The sequence below is a fragment of the Oryctolagus cuniculus genome, chromosome 1 (assembly GCF_964237555.1).
Source record: "Oryctolagus cuniculus chromosome 1, mOryCun1.1, whole genome shotgun sequence".
Lineage (NCBI taxonomy): Eukaryota > Metazoa > Chordata > Mammalia > Lagomorpha > Leporidae > Oryctolagus > Oryctolagus cuniculus.
The window spans coordinates 85,921,986-85,928,619 of record NC_091432.1 but is presented as its reverse complement, the minus strand read 5'-3'; the positions used below and the strand labels follow the sequence as shown (position 1 = coordinate 85,928,619).

Below are 6,634 nucleotides of genomic sequence, written 5' to 3'. Positions count from 1 at the left end.
AAAAATGCTTTCCTGGCTGTAAGCAGAGGGCCATTTAGGGTATTAGGTCAAATGTCATGTGCTTAGTAAAGTTTCAAGATGTGACTAGATATGCTAGACAGTCATTTCTGGTTGCACTTGCACTTGGATATATATTTAAAGGACTGATATTTAAAAAAAATAGTCAGTGTTGATATAGAATATAAATTAGCTAAATTAAATCAAAGCTTCCCATTTATTCCCCTCCCCAACCTACTATTGTTACTTTTTTCACACAGTCTTGTTCTCCAAGTTTTCATTCTCAACCTTGGGTATACATTAGAATCATCTAAGTCACTTTGGAAAGTCACAATGTTTGTATTACAACCCAAACTAATGACACCACATGCTCAGGGTTTGGGAGTTCCCCAAGTGATGCTAATACTCAGTCAAGAGTATCTAAAAAGATAACAACCAGGATAATCAGAGGCTTTTCGTGTGTCAGTTTCTACCTCCTACATGGCACAGCCCCTGCCCTCCGATAGGGTTCAGAGAGGGCAGGATCTCATGCAATGACACACAAAATGAACAGTGACCAAAGGTCATCAAATACGCTGGCTTAAGTGCTAAAGGGCAGGGAAGCTGTGAACTAAGTTTTCAGGGTGGGCATCCCTGAGTGCCATAAGAGGTAAACTTGCCTTGGCGAAGCCCTACCAGTCCCTTTTAGGGGGTCTTCTCCTTCTATTACAATTTTCAGTAGCAGGTTGGAGAAACGGTCACAGTGATACTATCAGAATGATAGATGGTGCTGATTTTTTCTTTCCTTTCTAAGTAAATTTCTGTTTTACAGACTCTTAACATCTTTTGGCTCCTGGCCTCTGCTCTCTTTTTGTGCAATTGCTGTTTGGAGTCTTTAGCTGACTTGAAAATTTCAGAAGACCACCTTCAAACCAGAGAAGCTTCTGTGGTATTGTGCCAGCACTGGCCAGGTGTCTTGCCTGTGCCTGGAGTGGAACCCAGATGAAGCGGACATCAACATCTACGGCCACTCTTATCCATGGGAGTTGGTCAACAACACAGCATGGAGCATGATTCTTGATGCAAGCCACATAGTAGAATCTCTGGGAAGATATTAAAATATCTATTCTTTGGCCACCCCAGAACAATTAATTCAGAACCTCAGGGTGCTGATGCCTAAGCACTGGTATTTATTTTCAAGCCTCCCAGGGTACTCAGGCTATGACCCAGGCTGAGAAGTATTGATGAGATAACTTGGTGTTCCAGTCTCACACATTCCGGGCAAATTTGCTTCTTTCTATTCCTGGAAGCAGCAGAGAGGGAAGTGCTAGGCTTTATGTTAAACAGACCAAGGTCTGAGGCCTTGTGTTGCCATTTCTGGCTGAACTGCTGAATATCTCTGAGTTTCCATTTGGTTAACAGTAGAGCAGAACACTGGTGCCTACCAATGAGTCTCCTTGAGACACCAGATGCAAAGCAGCTCTCACACAGCGAGGGCCCAGTGAGGATCCCTGCCTGCCTCTCACTCAGCACGACAGCAAGAGCAGAGCTATGTGCAGGTCTGGCTGGGTCCTGAATCATTTCTCCTTGCCTGACCATGACCACACAAATCAGCCTGGATTTGCAGTCCATGTCCCTAGATCTGGCATTCTGATTCCAGCTTCTGAACCTGAGCCGGCTCCTCTTTCTGGGCCCAGTTTCCATCACCTGTTTCTGTTGCTTGACACTAAGCCCCAAAGGGATGGTTTCTAAAAGTAGCTGGGCCCTTCTGCTGTTGCTACCCTGGCTGCATTTTAGCACCAGGAGCGGGTGTGGTTAATTTTAGAATTGTCCTGGACTAACATCTGAGACAAGGCAAGACCAGGCGAATCCAACCTGCCCCCTAGGTATGCTTGATTTCGGTTTTGCAGAGGAAGGTTGGGGAGATTTTGCCATACAGTTTATGTTTATATCATGCCAATCAACTTATATGGCAATTTCATACATGAAAGCGTTTGCCTCAAAGTTTATTTGGATTTGAGCCTCAGGTGCTGTGCAGAGTGCAAGTCACCACATTATCTGGGGTTTCTTTGTGTTAAAGCTTACGCTGTTTTGGGATTGCTTTTTTGTCTGCTTACTCCAGGGACAGGGACAGACAGATGTGAATAGGGCCCAGGCTGGAGACCCAGCAGGAGAGGGGCTAATGAGAGGAAAGATAGAAAGGGTTAAAAATTTAATTGTGTTTAGAAAAACTGAAAAGGAAACAGAATGGAACAGTGTAGTGACAGAAAACAGGGGCAGCACCGCAGGTCCTGAAATCAACCTGGCCTGGAGGAGGTGTTTACCGACTGCTTATTTCTAGAATGGGGCATTAACTGGTCTACTGTGGGGAGGAAGAGATGCTCTGGGGCTGTCCAATGAGCATCTTGTGCTTTGGAAGGTGGGGCTACCAGTCAGAGCAAGTTGAGCACCCAAGAACTAACTGTCCAAGAAACCCCCCGCGTCAGAAGGGATTGGTGTCCTTTAGATCAAGAGAAGACTTGAGGGAAATTAGCTCTTCTGTAGCCAGGCCCACACAATGAGGACACCTAACAACAGTGAAGGGTAGAGCATCCCCAGGATTAAGAAATAAATAAGACTGGGGCTGGCACTGTGGTGTAGTGGGTATGGCCACCATCTACAACACCAGTATCCCATATAGGCTCTGCTTCAAGTCCCAGCTGCTCCACTCCCACACAAGCTCCCTGCTAATGCTCCTGGGAAAGCAGTGGAGGATGCCTCCAAGAACTTGGGCCCCTGAACCCATGTGAGGTACTCAGAAGAAGCTCTTGGCTCTTGGCTTCAGATCAGCCCAGCTCCAGCCATTGTGTCCATTTGAGGAGTTACCCAGCTAAAGGAAGATCTCACTCTCTCTCTGTCTCTCCTGCTCTCTCTGTAACTCCACATGAATAAATACATCTTTAAAACCAAAAGGAAAAAGAAGATGAAGAGGAATCATGAAAAACATAAGGTCTTTGGAGTGAGTCAAACAAATTTTTCTCCTTTGCACTTCTTAAAGCTGTGTGATCTCATGCAACTTATTCAACTACTCTGAGCCACTTTCTCCACACTAGAATTCAACCATTGATTGAGGATCTACTGTACCCATATGTACCAAACATTTGGCTACCATAATGAACAACATAGAAAGATTTCTCACCCACATACATAGGACAACGTGGTAGGGAAGGCAGACAAAAGAAAAAGACACATGTTAGTGACAAGATAAAGGTGGGTGGTGCTAAGTGCTGGAAATAAGATGAACTGCTGGAGAGAAATTTGTCAGGGAATCCTTATGAGATTAGGTGCCATTGAACTGAGCTGCAGAGGCGCACTCCAGGGAGGGGGACCAGCAAGTGCGAAGGCATGGGAACAGAAAAGAGCTTGGCAGATCTGAAAAGCAGAAAGGAAGTCAACGTGGAGAGAAGCAGCGAACCAAGAGCAGATGCACTGAGACAGGAGAGGTGGGGCCACGTGGTGTCTAGAGGAGCAGTCTGAATTTTTTAAAGGGAAATTAATAGTTCTTATCTCTTGGAGTGTGAGGATGGGTTGGGCGAGAGCAGATCCTGCAGTGGTGAAGGTGGAGCAGGTCCCATGGAATGGGTGCCACTGGTACGTGAGATCCTTAAAATGCAGCCCAGATGTCAGCCAGGGGCAAATCGATTGGAAACTTTTAATCTAAAAAAATCTAAAAACTTTTAATCTAAAAAAATTAATCTAAAGTTTGGCATTCCATATCAGCGCCTGTTCAAGTCCCAGCTCCTCCCCTGCAGATCAAGTTCCTTGCTGATGCACTCAGGAAACCCAGGCCTTAGTCATCCACTTAGGAAATTTGGATGGAATCCCAGTGTTCAGCCTGGCCCAGCCCCAGCTGTTGTGGCCATTTGGGGAGTGAACCAGTTAATGGAACATCTCTCTCTGTCTCTGTCTGTGAGTCTGTCTCTGTCTCTCTCTTTCTCTCTCTCGCTGCTTTTCAAATAAGTAGAATAGATCCTTTTTAAAAATGCATTTCTGGGGAGAAAGGACTATTCTCAGTGGAAACAATTAATGAATTTTCTGATCAAGTTTATAAGATTTGGGAAGCAGATCACCCGCCCACTTAACTGGTGGCTGTCAGTCAGTTGTCTTAGTGTTTAGTCAGTTGTTATGTGATACAATCTTTTTGTTTTGTGTCTTGGGCTAATAATAAGCTAACCATTCCCTATTCCTAACCAAACATGAATTTTTTTTTTCTTTTCTTTTTTTTGACAGGCAGAGTGGACAGTGAGAGAGAGAGACAGAGAGAAAGGTCTTCCTTTGCCGTTGGTTCACCCTCCAATGGCCACCGCGGCTGGCGCACCGCGCTGATCCGATGGCAGGAGCCAGGTGCCTATCCTGGTCTCCCATGGGGTGCAGGGCCCAAGCACTTGGGCCATCCTCCACTGCACTCCCGGGCCATAGCAGAGAGCTGGCCTGGAGGAGGGGCAACCGGGACAGAATCCAGCGCCCCGACCGGGACTAGAACCCAGTGTGCCGGCGCCACAAGGCGGAGAATTAGCCTAGTGAGCCGTGGAGCTGGCCACCAAACATGAATCTTTGAATGACTCACCAGAAACCTTGTCCCTTGCAACACAATCAGAATAAAATGTTGAGATACACTTTCAAGCGCATTTTCTAAAATGTTGTCTTTGACATGCCTGCAGTCAGTGACAGAGGACATGGGAAGCCTCCCTCAAGTTTTCTGAGTCCCTGGCCCGCTTGTTCTTTATGTTCCTGCCTGGGCATGAGCTATTTCTGAGTGCAGTTGTGACCTGTGACCCCTGCCATGGAAATTGCACTAAACCCCAGCTCCTACAAACCCCTGCAGGTTGGTGAGGAGTAAGAGAAAGGTTGTTCAATTTTTTAATATTTATTTATTTATTTGAAAGGTAGAGTTACAGACAGAGAGAGGGAAAGACAGAAAGAAAAGTCTTCTATCTACTGGTTCACTCCCCAAATGGCTGCAACAGCTGAAGCCAGGAACCGGGAGTTTTTCCAGGTCCCCCACACAGATGCAGGGGCCCAAGGACTTGGGCCATCTTCTATTGCTTTCCCAGGCCATAAGCAGAGAGCTAGATTGGAAGTGGAGCAGCTGGGACTCAAACAGGTATCCACATGGGATGTTGGTGCGGTAGCACTGGCTTCACCAACTACACCACAGTGCTAGACCTGGGATGTTAAATATTAATTTGTGTCTCCCAAAAAAAGATATGTTGGAATCCTAGTCCTCCCCTCCACTGCCCCCGGGATCTCCAAATGTGTTCTTATCTGGAGATAAGGTGTTTGTATAAAACAGGTCATTTGGCTGGGATCTAATCAAATGTGACTAGTGTCCCCCCAAAAAAGGAGAAATTCATAGACAGTCATGCACATGGGAAAAACGCCATGCGAGGATGAAGGCAGAGATCAGAATGACGCTTGTGCAAGGCAAGGAGCACCAAGGATTGTCTGCAAACTACGGGAAGCTCCAGAGGGGCCTGGAATGAACCCTTCCTCGAGGCCTGCAGAGGGAACCATCTCCCAGCCATGGGACAGTACATCCCTGTTGTTTAAGACACGCAGCACATGTAGTAGAAGGGTTGTAACAGCGGTGCCGTGGGTAAGATGTGTCCCCCGAAACTCCTGCGCTGGAAGTGAATCCTCAATGCAACAGTGTGGAGAAGAGGGGCCTCTACAAGGTGCAGAGGTCATGGGGGCTCAGCCCTCCTGAGGGATGAACACCCTCGCCTCAGGGCTGGGTTGGTCTGGGGGCAGTGGATTCCTAGCGAACGATGAGCTCACGCATGCCCTGTCCCCACCACAACCCTCTCACCCTTCCCCTCTGCCACAGGATGAGGCAGCAAGACGGCCCCCACCAGAGGTCGCCCCTCCAGAGGCCCTGCAGCCCTCCTTTCATCCAGAGAGCCCCTTCCGCGCTAGTCATCCATGCAAACAGGTGCAAACTACCCAAAAGGTAAAGTGAGGAATTAACAAAGATTAAGGTGTCTGGAGCCAGCGCTGTGACGCAGCTGGTTAGTGCCCTGGCCTGAAGTGCTGGCATCCCATGTGAGCGCCAGTTTTGGTCCCGGCTGCTCCTCTTCTGATCCAGCTCTCTGTTATGGCCTGGGATAGCAGTAGAAGATGGCCGAAGTCCTTGGGCCCCTGCAACCACATGGGAGACCTGGAAGAAGCTCCTGGCTTGTGGCTTCGGATCAGTGCAGCTCTGCCCATTGCAGCCATCTGGGGAGTGAACCAGCGGATGGAAGACCTCTCCCTCTCTCTGCCTCTCCTCTCTCTGTAACTCTGTCTTTCAAATAAATAAAATAAATCTTAAAAAAAGATTAAGGTGTCTTTTTTTTTTTTTTTGACAGGCAGAGTGGACAGTGAGAGAGACAGAGAGAAAGGTCTTCCTTTGCCTTTGGTTCACCCTCCAATGGCCGCCGTGGCCGGCGCACCGCGCTGATCCGATGGCAGGAGCCAGGTGCCTATCCTGGTCTCCCATGGGGTGCAGGGCCCAAGCACCTGGGCCATCCTCCACTGCACTCCCGGGCCACAGCAGAGGGCTGGCCTGGAAGAGGGGCAACCGGGACAGAATCCGGCGCCCCGACCGGGACTAGAACCCGGTGTACCGGCACCGCAAAGC

The 6,634-nt window shown here is 48.2% G+C and overlaps 1 long non-coding RNA gene across 1 annotated transcript; it reads left to right on the top strand.

Moving 5' to 3' along the window:
* The first annotated feature begins 1,799 nt into the window (after positions 1-1,799).
* LOC138850430 (uncharacterized) lies at positions 1,800-4,638 on the top strand. The gene is made up of 2 exons (XR_011390174.1): positions 1,800-1,862; positions 4,246-4,638. It is a non-coding gene; the product is annotated as an uncharacterized lncRNA (long non-coding RNA).
* The last annotated feature ends 1,996 nt before the right edge of the window (positions 4,639-6,634 follow it).